The 14,289-nt window shown below is 42.7% G+C and overlaps 1 long non-coding RNA gene and 1 pseudogene across 2 annotated transcripts; one reads left to right on the plus strand and one right to left on the minus strand.

Moving 5' to 3' along the window:
* Positions 1 to 733: 733 nt before the first annotated feature.
* Positions 734 to 2,810, plus strand: LOC308629148 (glucosamine-6-phosphate deaminase 1-like; annotated as a pseudogene). Its single transcript has 2 exons — positions 734 to 2,050; positions 2,430 to 2,810. The product of its transcript is annotated as a glucosamine-6-phosphate deaminase 1-like (transcript).
* A 1,375-nt stretch (positions 2,811 to 4,185) lies between these two features.
* Positions 4,186 to 14,267, minus strand: LOC308628794. The gene is made up of 3 exons (XR_014017584.1): positions 13,998 to 14,267; positions 6,570 to 6,627; positions 4,186 to 5,791 (listed from the first exon to the last, which is right to left on the minus strand). It is a non-coding gene; the product is annotated as an uncharacterized lncRNA (long non-coding RNA).
* Positions 14,268 to 14,289: the final 22 nt, after the last annotated feature.

Consider the following 14,289-nt stretch of genomic DNA (forward strand, 5'->3'; position numbering starts at 1 on the left):
CTTTTTTGCAATATTTGCTTTATTACAGTGGTCTACAACTGAACCTGCAATATCTCTGAGGTATGCGTATATAGAACATTACCATCACTTTATAAAGTTTTCTTTTTCCCTCTAATATTCCCCGCCCTCCCCATATCCTCCCCACCACTTACCCAGGCAATTGTTGGTCTGCTTTTTGTCACCATAGGTTTGCCTTTTCTAGAATTTCATATAAATATATGTATGCACAGCATGTAATCTTTTGTATTTGAGTTCTGTCACTTAGTATAATGTTTCCGAAATTCATTCATGTGGTATGTATAAATATTTCTTTTTATTGCTGAGCAATTTTCCATACCTTGGTTATACTCAATTTGTTTTATCTCATTACCAGTTGATGGACATTTGGGTTGTTTCCAGTTTGAGGCTATTAATAATTATGAACATATGTATGCAAGTCTTTGAACATATAATTTTATTTCTCTTTTATTCCTTTATGAGTTGCACTGCTGGGCCAAATGGTAAGTACGTGTTTAACTTCGTAAGATATCCACGTCTTTTTTCAAAGTGGATCATTTTGCATTCCCACCAGCAGTGTGTAAGAGGTCCATTTGCTCCACATTACAGCCCCCCCCCCTTTTTTAAATTATAGTTAACTTAGAATACTGTGTTAGTTCCAGGTGTACAGTAAAGTGATTTGGTCATATATTTTTTTCAGATTCTTATCAATTATAGTTTATTAAAAGATATTGAATAGAGTTCCCTGTGCTGTACAGTAAATCCTTGTTGTTTATTTTATATATAGTGGTGTATATATGTCAATCCCAATCTCCCAATTTATCCCTCTGCCCCACCCTTTTTCCCTTTGGTAACAATAAGTTTGTTTTCTACGTCTGTGACTCTGTTCCTGTTTTGTAAATACGTTCATTTGTACCATTATTTTAGATCCCACATATCAATGATATGATATTTGTCTTTCTCTGTCTGACTTACTTCATTTAGTATGGTAATCTCTAGGTCCATCCATGTTGCTGCCATAGGCAATATTTCATTCTTTTTTGTGGCTGGGGAATATTTCATTGTATATATATATATCACATCTTCTTCATTCATCTGTTGATGGACACTTAGGTTGCTTCCATGTCTTGGCTATTGTAAATAGTGCTGCTATGAACATTGGGGTGCATGTATCTTTTCGAATTAGAGTTTTCATCTTTTCTGGATATATGCCCAGGAGTGGGATTGCTGGATCATATGGTAACTCTATTTTTAGTTTTTTAAGGAACCTCCATACTGGTTTCCATAATGGCTGCACTGTAGCCACCTCTTGATGTGAATCTTCCTAGACTTTTTTCAGTGCATATTGAAAAAATCATTGTATTTTTAAGGTAAAAATGGATCATATATGTCACTTAATATATCATCTTTGCAATGTCTAAATGTTACTTTTCTGACAATTTTAATGCTTATGTTCCAATAAATTATTTATGTTATCATTAAACAAGGAAAGATTAGCACAGTCTCTACAGCCACCGTAGGAGGTGTCCTCAACAAGATGAAGCTCACCATCCTGGACCAGTCTTCTCAGGCCAATGAGTGGGTGGCCAAACACATCAGGAACTGCATCATCCAGTTTAGCCAAGGGCCAGACAAGTACTTCACCCTGGGGCTCCCCACTGGGAGCACCCCACTTGTCTGCTACAAGAAGCTGATTGAGTACTATAAGAATGGAGACCTGTCCTTCAAATATGCGAAGACTTTCAACATGGATGAGTATGTGGGCCTTCTTTGAGACCACCCAGAGAGCTACCATGCCTTCATGTGGAACAAATTCTTCAAACACATTGACATTCACCCAGAAAACACCCACATTCTGGGTGGGAATGCAGCTGGCCTACAGGCTGAGTGTGATGCCTTTGAAGAGAAGATCAAGGCTGCGGGAGGGATTGAGCTGTTTGTTGGGAGGCATCGGCCTTGGTGGACACATTGCCTTTTACGAGTCGGGCTCTAGTCTATTGTCTAGGACCCGTGTGAAGACACTGCCCATGGACACCATCCTGGCCAATGCTAGGTTCTTTTATATATATATATTTTTTTTTAAATAAATTTATTTGTTTATTTTTGGCTGTGTTGGGTCTTTGTTGCTGTGCATGGGCCTTCTCCAGTTGCAGCGAGCAGGGGCTACTCTTCATGGCGGTGCACAGGCTTCTCATTGCAGTGGCTTCTTTTGTTGCAGAGCACGGGCTCTAGGCACACGGGCTTCAGTAGTTGTGACGTGGGCTCAGTAGCTGTGGCTTGTGGGCTGTACAGCACAGACTCAGTAGTTGTGGCACACAGGCTTAGTTGCTTTGCGGCATGTGGGATCTTCCCAGACCAGGGCTCGGACCCGTGTCCCCTGCATTGGCCGGTGGACTCTTAACCACTGAGCCACCAAGGAAGCCCTATGCTAGGTTCTTTGATGGAAATCTCACCAAGGTGCCCACCATGGCCCTGATGGTGGGCGTGGGCACTGTGATGGGTACTAGAGAGATGATAATCTTCATCTCAGGTGCTCACAAGGCGTTTGCTCTGTATAAGGCCATGGAGGAGGGAGTGAGCCATATGTCTGCCTTCCAGTAGCATCCCCACACGGTGTTTATGTGCGACGAGGATGCCACCCTAGAGTTGAAAGTGAAGACTGTCAAGTATTTCAGAGGTTTAGTGCTTGTTCATAACAAGTTGGTGGACCCCTTGTGAACTATGAAAGAGAAAGAAACAGAGAAAAGCCAGTCTTCTAAGAAACCGTACAGTGATTAGCCTGTGCTGATCCTAGTGTCAACTACCTCACTGGGACAGGCGGGTCTTTCTGGAAATTGTCTTTAGGAGGACAGAATTGTATTGCTTTAATCTAGTGTGGTTACTAGTTGAATGGATGAACTTGTCATTCTTGGCTGTTCAGTGTGGAGTCTAATCATGGAATTTAGCTACTTATTTGTAACTTAATGAGAAAAAAATCACTATATAATTTTGACGTGTGCCCCACAGATTAGGGGTTTTTAGCTTTTTGTTGTGCCTCTAACACTGTTCAGATGTACAATACACTCCAGTCAGGAATTTCTGTCATTACATACACTGATCTCAGTTGAGAGGGAGTTTGGGGCTTATGTATATTGGACAAAACCTCTTCGGAGAGTCTTAAGGGCCCCTCTTGGGAAGGCCTGCCCCTTATTTGAGAATCAGTGTTCCAGATTAAGGAACTCTCAATGTCTAAAGTCACTATAAGGAAGTAGTCACTCTGGTCAGTAACAAGTGCCACAGGAAGAAAACTATCCCTTACTTTCTTTCCCCAGCTGTTTTTTTCTGCTCTCTCAGTTGGCCTTTCCATGAACTCAGAGGCCTCCTTGGGGAAGGATTTGGGTGGGTGGGGCTAAAGAGAAAGTTTTGCTGATGAACTCGGAGCCTCAAGGGGCCCAGCCACATCAAACTCCTATCCCTCAGGGACCCTCCAGCACTGGGAGGAAGGCAGAAACCCTTTTCCCAAGAGAGCCCTGTGTTTTGTTCCAAGGTCTCACTCTGGCGCCTCTCTTATACATACTCATTCATAAGTAGGACATCCACGGGAGCAACAGACACGGCCAAGATTCAATGTTATGTTCAGCCAAGGTGATGGGGTCAGGGCAAGCAGCTCAATTATGAATTTAGAAACAACACTAGAGTGACGTGTTTCCTGTGTCCCTGAGAGTTGAGTGCCAAGAAACAGACCAAGTGCTTCTAAAGTTGACTAATATCCTTTCTCCACTTAAAAAACTGCCCTTCTAACCCACCTGGGTTCACGTGGCGTGGTCTGATGTTCCCAGAACATCAGGAAGTACACTTTTGCCCTTTTGTCCTTCACCCCTTGTTCACAAGATGAGTCTATTGCTCTGGGTTTTTTGTACTTATGCCTCGATGGTTTGAATGCTGCCTCCTCCTTCTTCCAATTTTTGTGCCTCTTTGAAGCTGCTGCCGCCTCTATTTCTGGGAAAGATCTTTCAAGCGCCTGGCTCAGGCCTCTCGTTAACTGCTGTGTTTGGTACCAGTGTTTCATTTTTAGGTTTTATAATGTGATTGTGCTGTCATTCTGTTTTAAGCTAATGGATCACTGGACTTGTTTACAATGTGACATGTTCTTTTAAATCTAGTATTTTCAAGAAAAAAAATACAGGAAAGATTAAAAGGTTTTGGAATTTTTTTATTTCTTTGCTGAATTTGTTTCAGATACTGGCATTTGGAATAAATTTTGTTTAGTGAGTCTAATGTTCGCAAAGTTAAGAATTAGGCATTATTTAATCTATAACATTATGATACAAGGTTGTTAAAATACTAGATATTCATTACACAGTGGAGTACCCCACAGGCTCCTTACTTCATTTGGGTTCTGCTCAAGTGTCAGGTCACAGCACTTCCCAGCCTTTCCTATACTCTTAACATGTTTTATTTTTCTTCCCAGAATTTATAATCTACTCATGTATTATCTGAATCCACCACTAGTAATTAAGCTCCATGTAGGTGGAACATTTTTTCTGTAGTTTTCCCAGAGTGCAGAATGATGCATTGAAGGAAGTATGGGCTTGACATTTGTCAAATTCGTGAATTGAAGAAACGCAGGGACACTTTTTGTTTTTATTTTGGGGGGTGGTTTGTCTTGGTTTGGGGGTTTTTTTTGCCGCACTGCACGGCATGCGGGATCTTAATTCCCCAACCAAGGGTCAAACCCGCGTCCCCTGCAGTGGAAGCACAGAGTCCTAACCACTGGACCACCAGGGATGTCCCAGGGTTGCTTTTTTTTTTTTTTTTTTGCGGTACGTGGGCCTCTCACTGTTGTGGCCTCTCCCGTTGCGGAGCACAGGCTCCGGACGCGCAGGCTCAGCGGCCATGGCTCACAGGCCCAGCCGCTCCGCGGCATGTGGGATCTTCCCAGACCGGGGCACGAACCGTGTCCCCCTGTATCGGCAGGCGGATTCTCAACCACTGCGCCACCAGGGAAGTCCCCAGGGTTGCTTTTTATAATAATTATATCTCACGTGTATTAAGCATTTTCTATGTGCCAGACTCAATTCTCATAAAGCCCTGTAACAAAACTTTACAGAGGAGGAAATTAGAGCTCATAGATTTTAAGTAACTTGCCCAAGGTCTGAAGAGTCAAACCCAAGCACTCTGGTTCCCCAATTTTTTTTTAATTCCATGAAATTAGGGGGTTTTTGTGTGGTAAAATATGTATAACATAAAACTTACCATTTCATCATTTTACGTATACAGTTTAGTGGCATTAACATTCACATTGTTGTGCAACCAATCTCCAGAACGTTTTCAAAAATCTTGCAAAGCTAAAATTCTATACCCATTAAACAACAACTCCCTTTTTCCCCTCCCTCCCTGCCCCTGGCAACCACCATTCTACGTTCTGTTTCTATTATTTTGACTACTTTAGATACTTCATCTAAGTGAAATCATACAGTAGTTTTGCTTTTGTGCCTGGCTTATTTCACTTAGCATAATATCCTCAAGGTTCATGCATGTTGTAGCGTGTGTCAGAATTTCCTTCTTTTTAAGGAGGAGTAATATTCTATTGTGTGTATAGACCACATTTTGTTTATCCATTCGCCCTTGGATGGACTACACCTCAATTTTAATCTGTAAGCTGTACTGTGTCTTTTGATATTAATCTTGAGGTGACAGATTTATATCCTCCGTATTCTGGGAAGTCCTGGGCTGTCTTCCTTAAGCTTCTCTCTTCCTTTGCCGTGTGAAACATTCTCATTTCTTGTTTCTGTTTTGGAGCAGATCTTCTCACCTGCATCACACACAGAGGAAACTCAGCTTGTTGAAAGATTTCCTTTCAAAAAGTTGCTTACAACAAATATTTGGGGGGGGAGGGGTTATTAATGTGGTCCAATGACAATCTTCTCCCTTCACTCAATCCTTGTCTTCCAAACCCTCTCTCCCAGTTGCCTCCTGGGAGCCCCAGATTACTTGCCTTTAATACATCTTCCCTAAACTTTCCACCTTAGAAGCCTTAGCACCAGCTTTCACCAATGTCCTGAAGATTGAGTCAAGGTGGCACTGAAAAGGGTCTTTTTCTCCAAGGAACACTGCTCTCCTTCTCAGAATCTACTGCCAGCTTATTCCCAGATACTCAGAGCACAGTAGACAGGGGGAAGTTCAATTCCCTTGAAGCCACCTCACATGTAAATTATGCTTCTCATTAGTAGGGATAACTGAGGTTTTCTCAGTCTTATAAACAATGTAAATAAGAACATCTTAAATACTACTATGTGTATTGGTGTACTCTACCTCACAATATAGGGAAATACAATATATTTGTTATGCAAATGCAACTCCAAAGACAACCCTCCAGTCCTACCCAGGTTACTGGCTTTAAACCCCACCTTTATAAAAATTCTGAAACTATTTTCCTTGTTAATCACAGTGATTAACAAGACCCAAACACTAGAATGCCTTCAGACCTTCTCCTTGAGATAAGGGTCACGTTTTTAGATGAGAAGGATTATTATGTAACAAGATATTTAACTTTGAGGAAAGAATATTTTTTAAAAGATCAGGGGACTTACCTGGCAGTCCAGTGGTTAGGACTCCACACTTCCACTGCAGGGGGCGCAGGTTAGATCCCTGGTCAGGAAAATAAGATGGCACATGCTGTGTGGTACGGCCAAAATATTTTTTTAAAAAAAAGATCAAAGCCTTCCTTAACATTTGAATTAATATCTACTTTGTTAATGATAGCACACTTAGAGTGGAAGAATAGACAAGTATATATGAGACTTTATTTTGCATGGTATCCAATAGCACAGGGGTTCCTGGTTGTAACCAGCTCCATAGTCATCAGAAGCAGAAGCCTGGGGCCCAAAGACGGAACCACTAAGTGAAAATGCCCAACCTTAGGCCATCAACTCAGGAGTAGATGTCACATAGTACAAACATGTTGGCTGTGTGTATCAGTCTGCTAGGGCTGCCATAACAATACACCATGGGCTGGGTGGCTTAAACAACAGAAATTTATTTTCTCATAGTTCTGGAGGCTAGGAGCCCAAGATCAAGGTGCTAGCACAGTTAGCATTACTGAACCAGGTCCATTTGCCCAACGTGCAGCAAGCCAAACACTGAGATGCCAAGGTTTACAGCCAAGAAGGAGTTTATTCACAAGGCAGCCAAGCAAGGAGATGGGAGAACAAGTCTCAGGTCCACCTCCCTGAAGGCAAGAGGATTGAAGTATTTATTGGATAAGCAAGGTGGTCTTGAAACTGAGCAGGACACTGCAGGGCCCTCCTGGGTTCAAAAGCCCTTCCATGTCCCCTACTTTTCATATGTGGGAAAAAGGCTTCAGCCTCCTAGACCTTCTCTGAGTTCCAAAGGGCAGATTCAAGCAGATACTAATTAGAGAAATGAGGGAATGCAAAAACAAAGGAAAAGCAGTTAAGTAAGAAAAGTAATGACAACAGGCAGCAATAAAACAGAGTCCTAGTTCCTCCTCAAGAGATATTCATAACAATCTGATACATATCTAGACTTGTTTTATAGGAACTAAGGCCCCAACCCAGGTGGAGGATGGTGACTTCATGCAGTGCACAAGATTCCTGGAACACCACCCGTTACCTCACCATCCACCCATCAGAAGAAAGCTATGCACCCTGCAGCCCTCGCCCCAAAAGTTGCCTTTAAAAACTCTTCTCTGAAACCCATCAGTGGAGAGTTTGGGCCTTTTGAGCATGAGCCTCCCATGCTCCTTGTTTGGCACCTGCAATAAAAGCTATACTTTCCTTCATGACAACCGGGTGTCAGTAAATTGGTTTTGCTTTGCGGCAAGTGAGTGGACCGAAGTTCATTTTGGTAACAGTCTTACGTATGGGGAAAGGTGACTTGAGGTAGGGAAAAAGGTGAGGTAATCAGTGTTCTGCACAGGTGCTTCTGGGTTACATGCTTCTGCATATTCAAAATGGAGGTGCTTAGCATGATCTGAGGGTGGAGTTTTCCAACCCTCTAACATCAAAAGGCCCTTCACTGGACAGCTGTGCAGGCCCAGTTTTAGGGCTGGTGGTCCCAACCAACCCCCAGCTGGCTCATACTGGGCAGGAGCTGACTCCAACTTCCTGTAAAACAACTGGGCTTTGTGAAGCTTGGAAGGTGTGCAATTAAAGAGAGGAAAAAAGGAAGAAAGAAAATGAATGTGAAGTTAATCAATGAAGGCAGTTTTAACAAGCGGTTCCCTTATGTGTTGTTCTGTAAAAAGTTCAACAATTTCTATTAGTTATCAGCTTGTGTTAACTCCATGGGGCATGGTGTTATTAGTTTCTGATAAGATATCTCTTCCTGGCTTCCAGACAGCTGTCTTTTTGCTGTGTCCTCACATGGCCTTTCCTCTGTATGCACAAAGGGAAACAGATCTCTGCTATCTCCTCCTTTCTTATAAGGACACCAGTCCTGGGGGCTTCCCTGGTGGCGCAGTGGTTGAGAGTCCGCCTGCCGATGCAGGGAACACGGGTTCGTGCCCCAGTCCGGGAAGATCCCACATGCCGCGGAGCGGCTGGGCCCGTGAGCCATGGCCGCTGAGCCTGCGCGTCCGGAGCCTGTGCTCCGCAACGGGAGAGGCCACAACAGTGAGAGGCCCGCGTACAGCAAAAAAAAAAAAAAAAAAAGAAAGAAATGGGTGAACTATGAACTGTCTCTAGAACTGCATTTCCAGTTTCACAAAGATTCATATGGTATAATTTAAATGACATCATAGGCTGATCCACCCATCCAGCTACTTTATCCTCAATTTGCTTCTTTATATTAGGGAGATTTCTAACTGAGATGTAAGTCAAAAAATGTTTATGTTTTGCCCAGGCAATGTTGTTGGTTCCCTTTAGCACGTCCAATTAATAGTGCTTGAAGGGCGGATTTACATGCCTTAGTCCAGGGGGTATACGTGACGGTGCTGGTGCCATCCTCATTGGACCTGGCTTTAAAAGGGTCTGCCATTACAGGATGGGCAGTATGGATGGTCTTCTGCAGGGGATCAACCTCAGTGTTATAAAAAAGGAAGTTCAGAGAGAGATGGATAGAAAGGAGAGCCTTATGGCGGACATTCAGAGGGACAGAAAAAAGCAGATTTGGAGAGAGAGAGTTCTCAGAAGCCTCAGAGGATTTTTCTAGTTTGGAAATTTTTTGAGAGTTGGTTTCTCTGGGGGAAGCAACAGTAGTGGATTCATTATTACAATTGGAGGCCTCAAAATACCAATTGAAATATGCTTCCCATTCTCTTTGTCTTGTTCTATAGCTTTTCTCCAATTGAGCACACAAACTAATTTAGAAATTTTGAATGAGCCACAAGTGGACCAACAGAGTTTCAAGTTGTTGTGGGTGATTTTAGTCCAATGTGAAAGAAATTTACAAGAGGAAGGCCCATAAGTTTTAAACATAAATTGATCTGGAGTTCTGGATGGTGGCAGTGCCTGTAGAAACCCAACTCCCCGTAACTGAGTACTCACCAAGATGAACCATTCCCTTCCCAGATAAAGCCAGCAACAGAGGACACCCAAATAAAGGCTCAGAACCTCAACCCTATTGGGAGGTTCGGAACCAAGAAGACTTACCCCTAAGACCCAAGACCACTGAGGAGACGATTGAGTACAAAGGACTCCTGTAGGTGCCTTACTTGTGCCTGCAGCAGCTCCAGGGGTAGAAGCGAGTCACTTTGGCTCCCACTTCTGACACCATGTAATGTCCAACAATAATCAGTTTTAAGGCTGCACAGTTCAAAGAGTGTTATTTGGGGTCTTAGGCATTGCAATTTGGTAAAAATTGCAATGCCTAAGATTCAGGTAAAACCAAAAGAGTGTTCCAGGGAACGGACAGAATTAGGGCAAAAGCTACAAGGTTTTTCAAGTTGTAAGAATTATGTTTGGCTCTCAAGCAAAAAGGAAATATTCATCCTTAAGGGACAGCTTTCATGAATTACTTAGGGTAATGGTCTGGTAAGTATCATGGACTGTGACAGGTTATTTAGGGTAAGGGTCTCATAAGTATCTTGAGTTTCTAGAACATTGTGCAGATGTTCTGGATCACTGTTTTAAGACAATAAGTGGCCAAAGTTCAGATTTCATCCGGGCTGAGACATGCAAAAATCCCACTTCCTCAGTGGCCTCTCAGCTCCATTTTAGAGAGCTCTCCTAGTGATACTGACTTTATTTTGATTTTCCTTTCACAAAGTGCAGAGATAGGGTGCATTTTTGGGTTGGTTGATCAAATGGCTGAATAGTCTCATCAAAACCCAAAGTCTGTTCCACAGTTTTGGCTTCTATCAAAAGCTTTCCTCCTAATGATTTCAGGAGAGCTAACCATAGCAATGGCAAATTCACCTTTTGTCATATCTTAGGGGCTCCCAAGCAAATCTATGTTGGAATCAGGCTGGCTGATAAAACTACCATTTGAATTTAGGAGCCAATGCTCCTAAAATATGAGTTGAAATATGTGTTGAGATTGGCTCTTAGCAATGAGTTTAAAAGGATTCATCAACTATGTTTACTCAGGAGTAACCCATTGAAGTCTGGCCACTCCCTCATGTGTTTGAGCATCCCAACCCCCAAATACATGGTCACCCCACCCCAAACATTGAGGCACTCCCAGGAAGTCACCACAAGCAAAACTCTACAGGATGGGATGGCCTCTCTCTGTGACTGCCTAAAAGCAATAGAACTTGTACCCAGCTCTAGTTACAGAAAAGAACAATGGTTTTCAAGGCTGACCTAGGTTAAAATCCCAAAGCACTTAACACATGTGTGTGACCTCTGGCAAGTCATTTCACCTTCCTGGGCTTCATTTCAAAATCTTTTAAATAACACCTGGGGTGTTTATCCAAAACCAATTCTCTTCTTCCTGATACTAGACCTTACCCTCTAACCCAATGGGTAACATGTGACCTGTTTGGGTCAATCATGTTATAACACAGCAATTGGTCCAGGAATGAATGCTATCAGACTTGTTGAAGTCATTCACTTATGTTGGAACTGGAGGAGAGAGGCTTTCTTTCATCTCTAGATGTGAAGCCGTAAAGCTGGGACCTCAAAGCTGCCTGCAGCGGGTAGCCCTCATGTTCCCACATGGCTTGCACCCTCCTTGACTTTATCTCTTAACTCTTCCCCTTTACTCATTTTGCCCATCCAAACGGGCCTCTGCTATTTTTCAACACCAGGCATGCTCCTGCTTCAAAAGCCTTTGCACTTGCTATTCCTCCAGGCACCTGCATGGCTGGAATGGTTTTTGTCTGGAATGCTTTTCCTCCAGACACCTGCATGGCTGACTCCTTCATCTCCTTCCAGTCTGCTTAAATGTCACTTTCTCAAAAGGCCTATGACCACCTTTTATGGCCATATTATGACCACCCTATTCAAAACTGTGACTCTATCCTCCTCTACTTCTCTTTAAAATACACTTTTTTCCAAAGTACTATCTTCTAAGTTTATTACTGTTAATTATATTGTTATTCACTGCCAGTCTCCTCCCACTAGAATATGTTTCACTAGGGCAGGGATTTTTGTTTCTTTTGCTCATCGATATGTCTCAGGTGCCAGGCAAATTAGTAAGTACCCAGTAAACATTATTATTTGTTGAATGATTGAATGTATTTATAACTAAATAAGCCCAGCTAGTATAATACCACCTAATGACATTGTTATGAGGATTCGAAATTATAGATATAAAGTAAAGCACAAATCTGACTCATAGTGAAGCAGGAGATAGATGGGCCCCAGGTTGAACAGCTGGAGCTCATCCCCTGTGGACAGAAACTCCAAAATAGAAGCGAGAGAAGAGCTGAGCCCTGCCCAGATAAAAGATAGAGATCACATATTTCTTATTCTTGAGGTCAAGGAGACCTTCCCAACTATACATTCGCAGAAAGGTTCCTCAGAGGTCAAAAGGGAGGGGGGCGTCACCTCATAGTAAGTGATGTCAACCTACCCATAGGCCTCTTCGTTAGAATCCATCTTGGCTAAGAGATGCGTGTGCACACATGGGAAAACCCTGAGATATACCAAATACAGACACTGAACCAGGAAAAGCAAGATGATTGGCCAAAGGAAACCCGGAAGAAATGCCCCCATGAAAGTGGTTCAAACTACCACGAGGGTGCGACTCTCTCTCTGAGCCCACCCGTATCTCCATCCACATGTACTTTTTCCTCCTACTAAACACTTTGTTTCACTACTTTCTATGTATGGTGCGAATTTATTTCTGCAAGGCTGAAGGGCCAGGTCCTTGTCACTGGCCACTGGTCTAGTGGCTAGGATTCAGCGTTCTCACTGTCGCTGCCCAACCTCAATCTCTGGCCAGGAACCGAAACCCTGCTCCAAGCCGCTGCAGGCTGTGGCCACCCAAGATCAATAGTAGATACTCAAATATGGTAGCTATTATCATTTTGCCAGGTCTCTTTTTTTTTTTTTCAAAGAATTCCTTGACAGATCTGGAAATAAGTTTCTACATCTATGAACAGAAAAAGACTTATGAAGAAAAAAAAAAGAAAAAGACTTATGGGGCACGTACCAGGAGGTGATCTTTGGATCTGTATGTGTGTGTATACACATTTTGTTTTACAAGTTTTCTTTCTTGAGCATTATTTTTATCAGACAAGAAAACCAATACATTTTTAAAAATGAATTTTGGCTTGCTTTGGGATTTTGACAGATGGAAAAAAGAATGTCTTGAGGAGGTTAGATTCAAAGAAAGAACCAGGGATTGGTGGTAGGTGGCACTGAGAACTAGCAGCACTGGTTTAAGAGGACGTTGTGGGGAGATGTAAAACTACAAGGTTAATACTGCCAGAAATAAAATTGCCCAACTCAGCTGGGTGGGTGGAAGCAAGGAAGGGCAAGGAAGAACTGCTGGGGGTACTCAAGGTCATTAAGCAATGGGCCTTAAATTAATTGATCTTAGAGTTTTTTCTAGTCCCAACTATGGTGAGACTGACATCAGAAGAGAGCTTGAATACTCACTTCTCTCAGTACAACCAGAGCAGAGGGCCTGTGTCTAGTAGGCATTTGTTTCCACGTTGTGGAATGACTGGATGGAATAGGATCACCAGGACCAAGTGGAAGTGAAGTGGCAAACTAGGAACCACCCAAGTTTTGGAGTCAGCTTTAAACGTTGATTCTATCACTTAGTCATGGGACCTTGCTCAAGAAACCACCTTGTGCAAGATCTAGGGCCCCTACAAAGTAGGAGATTAGGGGAAACATAATAAATATGGCATTAAATTATATACTCTTTAACAAGCAAAAACAAATAAAAATTAAATTCTCAAAAGCAATTGCTTTGAACAAACCCAACTGATTAAACTTAAAACCCTGCTTATATCACCTTCTACTGCCCAAGAAACCTTGCTGTCAGGGCAGATTTTCCCACAAGTCTTATAAACACAAATTTTCAAATAGCCATTTCCAAGTTTAAATATGTCTTTCACATTTATGCTCTTTGTTGTCTCTTTGACCTCTCTCCCCTTGTTTTGGTTTCACAAGTCTTGAAAACTGTCTGTTTTTTCTCAAAATATTCTGTGGTTTAAAGGTTTGTTTTTCTGGGCCTGGCCCTTCTGTGCAGAGGAGGGCAAGGTCACCTCTCCATACTTTCCCCCACGGGTCTATGGGATAAGGGAGCAATTGGAAAATTTGGGTTAACTAATATAAAATAATTTTATATCAAAACTCCCATTAGTGAGCAATTGTTGGCAAGTGAGTAGGAGCATGGGCTTTAGAGCCAGGCTAGATTGCTTGGGTTTGAATTCAGGCTTCACCACTCCCTAGCTGGGGGACCTTGGGCAAAATACTCAGTTCTCTGTACCTCAGTTCCTTACATCTTAAGGTTATTGGGTTCTAAATTAATTAATATTTGTAAGTCCTTAGAAGAGCGCCTGGCACACAGTAAAGCTCTAAGTGTTTGCTGAAAATATTTTGCTCAACCCTAGACCACTAACTAGTTCACGCTGCTTGATGATAATCTGTCTCACTCACCCTTTATCTTCTGGATGGGTCTATGGCTGTGTTGATGGGAAGGTGTACTGGCTTCAGTAGTGGCAGTTGTAGTAGTCCTTTTACCAACACGGCCAAGGGTTAAGCCTGGGGTACTCATGTGAAGTTCAGCTCACCAGAAGAGCCCCTGCTCTGGACTGTAGCGGGATGTCCTGGGCACACTCTTTCCCGGCCCCAGCCCTTATCAGCACCACTCTCGGTTCTGCTTCTACTCACTCGCTTTACCGTAAACGCCTGGGTGGGGCTAAGGGTCATTGGGCGGTCACTGCGCCTG

The sequence above is a fragment of the Mesoplodon bidens genome, assembly GCF_964165515.1.
Source record: "Mesoplodon bidens genome assembly, chromosome: 15".
Classification (NCBI taxonomy): Eukaryota; Metazoa; Chordata; class Mammalia; order Artiodactyla; family Ziphiidae; genus Mesoplodon; species Mesoplodon bidens.